This window comes from Stylophora pistillata, chromosome 11 (genome assembly GCF_964205215.1).
Source record: "Stylophora pistillata chromosome 11, jaStyPist1.2, whole genome shotgun sequence".
NCBI classification, from domain to species: domain Eukaryota; kingdom Metazoa; phylum Cnidaria; class Anthozoa; order Scleractinia; family Pocilloporidae; genus Stylophora; species Stylophora pistillata.
The window spans coordinates 13,692,478-13,701,377 of NC_142529.1; the positions used below are offsets into that span (position 1 = coordinate 13,692,478).

The window sequence follows — 8,900 nt, forward strand, 5'->3', positions numbered from 1 at the left end:
ACGTACGATGCTTTATGTTTTTAAACAATTTCGCCTCATTTTATGTCAGAGTAGTCGTTCCTAAATATCCAAGATGGCGAAAGCATGATGGCAGATGCACGATGGCGTGCGGATATCAATCAAGATATCTCGTCTTTTAGGCGATAGCATCTAACTTAACTATTGTCTATGAATCTGTTATTATTTTCTTCTTCCATTTGGCGAAAATTTTGCGAGAAAAGATATGAAACAAAAATATTTCAGAATTTTACGCTTCTCCTAAGTACATTTTAGCGTTGCTATGGAAAAAAAATCGTTGAAACGTAACTTTAAAACTCGTCTGGAAGAAACCTCTATCATTTTTATACAAAAAGAAACACCATTAAAGAAAGGTTAACGCGCTTCAAATGAATAGAGTCAGGCAGTTGTCGTTTGTTTTCTGTCAATTCTGTAGACAGCAGTGACGTCACTTGATCCCGTGATAACACCTGCTCAGCTACTCATTGGATACTGCTATCATACATAATATTAAACTTGATTGTAATTGTAGTTTTCAAAATGTGTGATAGCATTTGTCCCCCAAGTAGTACTGAAGTGCCATTTTTTGGGCCCTGGCCCATGCACTAAATACCGATGCTAAGGCCGAAATAGATTTCATTTTAGGTCGAGCGCCAATTCCTAACACACCTTCCAGCAATCGGACTAAACCACCTGTTCCGTGCATCGCTGTTCCTTAGGCGTTGGATGAAGGAGAGGGTCACAAAGATGCCGTGCCTTCTAGAAGAGTTATCCAGCCATGCTAATGGAAAAACGTGCAGCCCTTATCACAGGGTCATTTAGGTGGTTGAACACAGTTTTTGATACCTGTGTTTCTTTCACCATTTTCTCTAAAACCCTTGATCGCTCAGTCACCAAAACTGGCAACCAGCAAGTTAACAACAAACTTTGTTTTTTTTATTGTTAAGCTGACGTATGTGTCGTTGCCATGGCGACATGAATAAATATAAACAGGCCTTTAAAATCGGTTATGTTTATTTGTAGAAAATCTAGTCATTAGATTTTCTTTAGAATTTGCATGCAACGAGCTTGTAACGATACTCACATTTTACTACCAATTTAACAGAGAGATCTTTAATTATCCCTTGTTGAAGGTTCACTCGATTATCTAGAATTTCCTTTGTTAAAAATCAAATTTTTTTCAATGCTCCAGTTACTTATTTCCTAAAGTATTTGCGTGCCAAATTTCGTGAAATTCTAATGAGTGGTTCTCAAGAAATAGGCATATTTCCGAGAAAGCAATTTTCCATTCAGTCGCAATTTTTTTACTTACTACGCATGCGTTGCATTTAACTGGGTTCTTTCGGTAACGACGGAAAAGCTGAGAATTGTTGGGTTCTTTGCACCGACAACTTTTCTAACATGTCTTTGTAACAAAAGATTAAAGTCGTCAATACACTGCGCCAACTATTGAGAAAAATAGCACAGATAGTGTGGATACGTGTTGAGTAAATGAGATGACCGCTCTATTGACGGTATGTTTGATTTTCGCAATCCTTGAGCGCCCGCTGAATTGCATCAGCAAAAGCGCACGAATACTGTGTTCGGCCACCTTAAACAGGTGTAACTGGAGTATCAGAAAAATTTGATTTTTAACAAAGGAAATTCTAGATAATCGAGTGAACCTTCAACAAGGGATAATTAAAAATCTTTGTTAAATTGTTAGCAAAATGGTGTTAACTTGTGAGTATCGTTACAAGCTCGTTGCATGCAAATTATAAAGAACATCTAAAGACTAGAATTTCTACAAATAAACAAAACCGAAATTAAACGCCTGTTTATATTTATTCATGTCGCCATGGCAACGGCACACACGTCAGCTTAACTATAAAAAGACAAAGTTTGTGTTGTTAACTTGCTGCCAGTTTTGGCGACCCAGCGGCAATTTTGAGAACAATTGCATCTTTTGCTACAACATTTTTGAGAACAATGCCTTAAGGAGTTTTTGAGAACAGTTTTCTAGCTAACCTTTTTTTCAGGTTTTCGTCGTTAGAAATTATCATTTCGAGGAAGTTTTCCAAATCAGAGTTAGTACTAACTCTGTCCAAATGTCGCAAAGCGACGGTCTAGACAAACTGCCAAAATGGCACGCCACGTTCTTCCGGATTTTCTTTAAACTTGTGGTCTGCTTACAGAGACTTAATGTTGCAGCCTTCTTAATTACAGAGGCTGTGCAAAGGAAGACAAATACGCAGTTGCCGCAAAGAGTGATTTCTGACTGACCAAGCGCGAGTGCCGTACTGAGGATAATTGGCCCGAAATCGTGGTAGTGTGGAGCGAGCGCAGCGAGGTCCGTAAAAAAACGACCGAGGACCAATATTTCCCTGAACAGCTTAAGCAAGCGATGTCATTAAGTATTCTATCGTGGCGTTTGGGAAAACTTCTCTACTTTTAATTTTTCGGATTTTGGGAGCAAAAATATACAGCTCATGAACCGCTTCCGAGGAAATGGTCCCTCTGACAAAATCCAGACCAAGTAAGAATGCTCGGATTTACCTCACGATTGCCCTGCCATATAGTACATTGTTATAGCCTTCAAGCTTGAGGTATTTTCATCAATAGTTTATTTTCTCGCTGAGCTTTTTTGTTTGAAAATACCTGTCCTTGCAACTTTCTACCTCGTGCTTGCGTTTTTCTACCAGAAATTCACTGTAGAGAAATAGATGATCAAAAGCTTGTTGTTGTCTTCTTTTTTTAAACGTGTGGTCCTTAACTCAATTGAATTAGTTTTGCTTAGCGTACTAATTGACATTCCTGTTTTTACATTTTGACGTTCTGAAGGTGTTGAATCGGTGTCAGTGGCTAATGCTAACTTTCTCTATGGCTACTTTATTTTTACGTCTCACGATTAAAATTTGTCAATTTTTAAGCCTAGCGACTAATTTTGGCCGTTTTGCGGCTAACAGTTAACCCCAGTGAGACCCACTAAAATCTGGCACCTGGGCAGGGCATTTGAACATGCTTTTGGCTCAGGAAGGCCGGAACCAATCTTTAAAAGTTAAAATTACTGAGGGGAGGCGATGTTGAAGCTTTGAATTGATCGTCGCACCACTTTTTTCTTCTACTGAGCATAATACTTTCAGTATCCCTCCGTCAAACGTTGTCATCTGTTTGATAATCACCGAGCAAAACCGTGTCACAGTGTCTTCATTCACCCACGACTTTGTCTAATAATTTTCCATAAAGGCTTTCAACGGGGTGGGGGTGAGTCCTCCTACAGTTGTATCGCTGCTTTTCAGTGAAACACTCTTCCAAGGTAACATATTCTATATCATCTAATGAAAAGTTTATTAAAAGTGATTCTTGTGACCGAAAAACCGCAAGAAGGGAACAATAGAATGTGTTTTTGTGATTGAAATTATTTCGACTTTGCGTGACAAACGCTTGAGTATGTTAAATCTACATTAGTATCAGATTGCTTCCCGTTTTTACCGTCTTCGGCAAAGAAAAACAGACGCCCTACGCTAGGTTTACGGAATGTGTTATTATAAACAATTTCGCCATGGGAAATGGAGGACTTGAAATGAGAGCGGGTATAAAAACCAATCTGCCGTCGTTAGCTATGCAAGGTTAGCTTACTGTATTGAATTCCTGATCGAACACGACGTGAACTTCTAAAATGTGCTTGTAATTCCGGATTTAACCACGGGTTGCCTAATTAGATTACGTCACGACGTAACTACGATGTTGCGATTTTCACAAACTTCAGCCTAGTTTTTCCGTGGGGATATGAAAAGCCCCAATCTAATTTTTATGTGGGGAAAATGATAATTTAAAATTTGCTACAAAATGCGATATTTGGATTTTGAAATATTGGTGTTTTTAAAAGCGTTCCGTGAGCTCAAAATGCAATGAAATGAGCTAACCGTGAAATTAAAAGACATGAAAAGTTTTCTTACCCAGGTGGCATTGTTGATAAACACAGTGGGTCGGATACCGATGTAAATGTGACGACTGGCAGTGAGAGCATCCTTCCTCCACAGGGAGAACATTTGGGCGTAGCCTAGCCGGAAGATCATCATCAAAATCAGGATCTTTAACACCATAGTTAAACCTTTCTTGCTGTAGATTGCGTTGAAATCTGTAAGAAAACAATAAAATCCAGCTTAAATGCAATGTTTTCAAGTAAGATCTGGCCAAAAAGTAAAAAGTGCTAAGTCTACCCTAAAACGCGCCAGTTTTGTACTTCAACAAATTTAGCTGTTTTCCAGCTAAAAACGCTGCAAACAAGCCAAAACGCAATGTTTTCAGTTACATTAATATTGCATCTGCAAGAAAACACCGACGTCAGGCGGAAAAACAAAGTTTTCAACGAAATTCCGCCGAAAGTGTACAAAAATCGCTCATTTTGGTCATAGCACGCTCTAATAGGGCTCAAAAACACGGCTTTGCAAAAAGTATGTGCAAACAAGCAGAAACGCACATTTTTTAAAATTATATTACGTTGATATCTGTAAGAAAACACGAAATCCAGGTGAATTGCAATGTTGTCTGCAAAATGTGGCCAAAGCGTGAAAAGCGCTAAGGTTGCGTCAAAACAAGCTCAAATCGGGCTCAAAAACACGGTTTTGCAAAAGGTATCTGGAAACAAGTGAAAACGCATTTTTCTCATGGGATTGCGTTGAAATCTGTAAGAAAACACGAAATCTAGAGGAAACGCATTGTTTCTACCGAAATTTTGCGAAAAAGTAGAGTGCTGAGTTTGCTCTAAAACAAGCTCAAATAGGGCTAAAAATACACGGTTTTGCAAAAAGTGTCTGCAAACGAGAAAAAACGAATTTTTTTAATAGATAGATTTAGCAGAGCTCCAGTTAATGTAATTCTAGCCCTTCACATTATAAAAATTTATCGATTTATCTTTATGAGAACTGGCTGTCGAAGAGGTTATCTAGGGGACTAAGGGACCGGTCTGTGTTGGTGAGGAGACGGGGGAACTACTCCAACAAATTTCTCCAAAGTGTCACCCTCCGCTGGTAAGCGTACAAAATTAAAAAGAAGTCACTTTCAACTCGAGGTTACTTCTCTATTTCTTTCTTCTATTATTTCTTACTTGTCTTTCGACAATTTGCGTTTCGTTAATGAAACACGGCGTCCTTTTGAGAGTTTTCTGTTATCTAATTCGGTAACTTCTGCTATATCTACATATAATGTCAGTGTCCGATACATGATCTTGGAAACTCTAGCTACTGAGATACAAAATTTATCTTGTACCTGTTTTTTTTCGCAGCCAAAGTTTTCTTTAAACGAAGACAAGCTAGAACAAGATTAATTTTCAAACTTGATGATTAAGAGAGACTTAGGACTCAATAATGAAGATGTTTGTAGAAACCTAGAAAAAATAACTGGATCTCACTTGTACATGTAAATTACAGAAATTAATTACAAACATAATCAAGTTTTCTCTTTAGTTTTAAATTTGAGTTGATGTTGTTATTGGCCGTAAAGGGGTTTTAAATGGTATCTCATGTCAGCCTATAGATGAATTTCCTGGAAGGTGGAATTGAAGCAACATTATAACATCAAACACAACAATAAACTTTATTGATCTGAAAAAAGTATTCATTTGACCATCTACTCAGACTTTCACCGGTTCACTAAGACAAAATGTTCACATGAAAGTTTTTGAAAAGGCTTGGATGTTTGTTGAAATTGGATAACTCGTGCAACAACTCAGGTTGTACATTAAATGCACAGCTATGTTTTCCATTTTTCCACTTATGCTGTAACAAGCTGGCAAACCTTTGTAGTATATATTTCAACCAACCATTTTCTTCATGTGTGCCCCTAAACATTGAAGGGGTGAAGGCAGTAAAAACATGAATTAAAAGAGGAGGGTGCCCATAAATTTCAGTTCTAATTGCGGCTGGATCCTTGCTTTTCCAGATTCCAAACCTTTAAAAATCACATAATTTGTGACCAATTCCTTACACGTATATCAGTTGCACTATTGAAAGCTTGAGCCTGAGTATTTAATGCCACCAAGTAACATTACATGTTGTAATATCGGTAACGACAATGTTGCTATTTAAAGTAAAACTATATACAGGTCATCACACAATTGTGGACGAAAGGAGCCAGATTACAGACTCCCCTGCTACAGGTTTTGAGGGCTTAAGGTAAAAGGAATATAGCTGGAAGATTAGCATGGTGACTCTATTATTCAAAAAAGGCGACGAGTTTTGTAAGATCAATTATTATATGGCTGTGTCTCACAAGGACTGGGAACTACCGAATTCACGAATTTGATTGGCTGCAATCAATATTGAAAGCGTTCTAGCTGCCGGTCTAGATGGGAACACGTAGACCGGTCTAGAAAAAAAAGTTACAAAGAATATAAAAAATTGGCATATAAATAAACATCTTAAATAAACATCTTAAATAAACATCTTATTAACCGAGCTAGGTCGGTCTGCATGGGAGAATCTTGACCTCGGTCGCTGGTACAGACCTCACTGTGTTCGGTCTTTACTGGCGACCTCAGTCAAGATTCTCCCATACAGACCTCCCATTCGATTAATAAGAACTAAGTATGGGCCCGTTACTGTGCTCCCTGCTCTGAGCAATAGTTTTGAAAGGCTTCTATCGGAGCACATGTATGAATGTTACGATGGACTCTTATCATACTTCATAAGCGCCTATAGAAAGTTTTATAGTTGCGAGACCTCTTTCCTAGATTGACGGAGGACTGGAGGATGATGCGTGACAGGGGGGAGCTCGTTGCGGTAGTTTCTATGGATTTCTCCTAAGCGTTTGATGTTATTCGGTATCCACTACTCCCTTGGAAACTAGGGGTCTATGGTATGGACGACAAAAGTTGTGTCCTAATAAGGAACTATCTCTCCGGAGGAACTCAGGGAGTTAAAGTTAGAGACACCTTTTAGACCTGGGAAAGCGTCAAGCGTGGGGTTCCGCAGGGGAGTGTGTTGAGTCCTATGCTATTTAACATTTTTATTAACGATCTTTTCTTCCAAGTCAAGAAGGCCACGTTGAACGCTTATGCGGATGATCGTCAGGTCTACTACTCCCACGTCGATCCGGCAGCTCTAGAAGCATGCGCAACTCACGATGTTGGGAAGGCCAATCAATGATACCATGAAAATGTGATGTTAGTTAATGAGACCAAGCACCTGGGTCTAGCACTCGGTGACACGGAGTATGGTTTTTCCTTACCGGTAAAGGACATGTTACACATTTTTGCAATGGAAATAGATAACCTGAATTTTTCTTAACATGTATCAAATGTATGCAAAAAAGATTAATAATCAACTCAAGGTCATGTTGCGCTATCGAAAACTCATACGCAAGGAAATATTACTTAAACTTTAAAAAGCGTATATTTGACCCCATTTTTATCATTTCTCTTCTGTCTGGTACTTTTGTGGAGCGCGCGATGCATATAAGCTTGAAGCGCTAAATAAAGGAGTATTTAGATCTATACTTGGAGATTACTTGTCTCTATACACCACTCTTCTTTCATAAGTCAACTCTACGTCGTTGTGTAACAAGCGCGTTCAGAATTTCCTCCCACTGTTGTATAAGAGTTTGTTTTTCACTCAGTTTCCTGCTTAGATGAAGATTATGTATTCACTCTGGTCCTCTTCCTATAATCTTCGTGGCAACCATATTATTTCACTTACTAAACCTAAAACAACTACCTATAGTCTTAACTCCTTTTCTTACTTTTCAGCTAAGCAATGCAATACACTGCTGGACTTTTTTTGTACCAGTTTCTTTGCAGACTTTAAAACCGAAATAGAGGATGTTACCTTCATGTAGGTTCTTTTTTTCCCTTGACATACTTACACTTAAGATTGAGAATTTGTAAATAATATTTTCTTTTCTTTACTCTTGTGTTTATTGTTACTATCATCATTACAATGTGCCACATACACAAACATTTTTATCAGTTATCTCATTGTTTATGACTGTGCAGGTCATATGGGATGTCCATTCCTGTATAGGCACGGACATTTTAATGATCTCAGTAAACTCTAATTGTCAGAATATCAAACCAAGATGTAATTACTAAGTGCTCAAGTTTCCCAGTTAGTCACCTTTGTTACTGTCAAGTTCACTTCTTTTGGTCTGTCTTCAGCTGAACCATTCTGTTTCATGAGAAAACATCAAACGTTACTCACATATTCAAATAATCAATAATAATTATAACCTGCCTCCTTTGATTGTGCTCCAGAAACAGTAACTGATACTGAAGAGAAAGGAATAATGTTTTATGAAGGAATTCCTTGCAGTAATAACCCCACTTATCTAGTGGGTGGAAATAAGGCCTGAAAAAAGAATTCAGGCCCATATGGGATTTGAACCCATGACCTTTGCAATACCGGTGCAGTGCTCTACCAACTGAGCTAACAAGCCAACTGGGAGCTAGTCATTATGTTGGTTCATATTTCATGAAACTGCAGTACACATATTTGATTTTCATATATTCAAATTCATTGTGATACTAGTGCAGTGCGCTACCAACTGAGCTAACAAGCCAACTGGGAGCTAGTCATTATGTTGGTTTGTATTAAACCTGTTGAAGTGATACAAATCAGAGGTCATAGGTTCAAATCCTCTAGTTTCTTTCCAGGCCTTATTTCCACCTACTAGATAAGTAGGGTTATTACTGCGAGGAACACTTCCATACATTTCATGAAACTGCAGTACACATCTGTGATTTTCCTATATTCAAAATCGAAACCTTCTATTTTATCAGAAAAACATCTGTGAAGCTATAATTACAACTGCCTTTCCTCGTGAGTAAACCACATTGAAACATAAGATATGAATAACTTTAATCTGATCATCTCACCAAGTTTAAATGTAGAATCCAAGATCTAATAAACTTGCTTTTGAATGTGTTT

General features: G+C 38.1%; 1 non-coding gene across 1 annotated transcript; it reads right to left on the reverse strand.

Annotated features, from left to right (window-relative positions):
• Positions 1 to 8,336: 8,336 nt before the first annotated feature.
• On the reverse strand, positions 8,337 to 8,409 carry Trnat-ggu (transfer RNA threonine (anticodon GGU)). Its single transcript has one exon. It is a non-coding gene; the product is annotated as a tRNA-Thr (tRNA).
• Between the last annotated feature and the right edge of the window lie 491 nt (positions 8,410 to 8,900).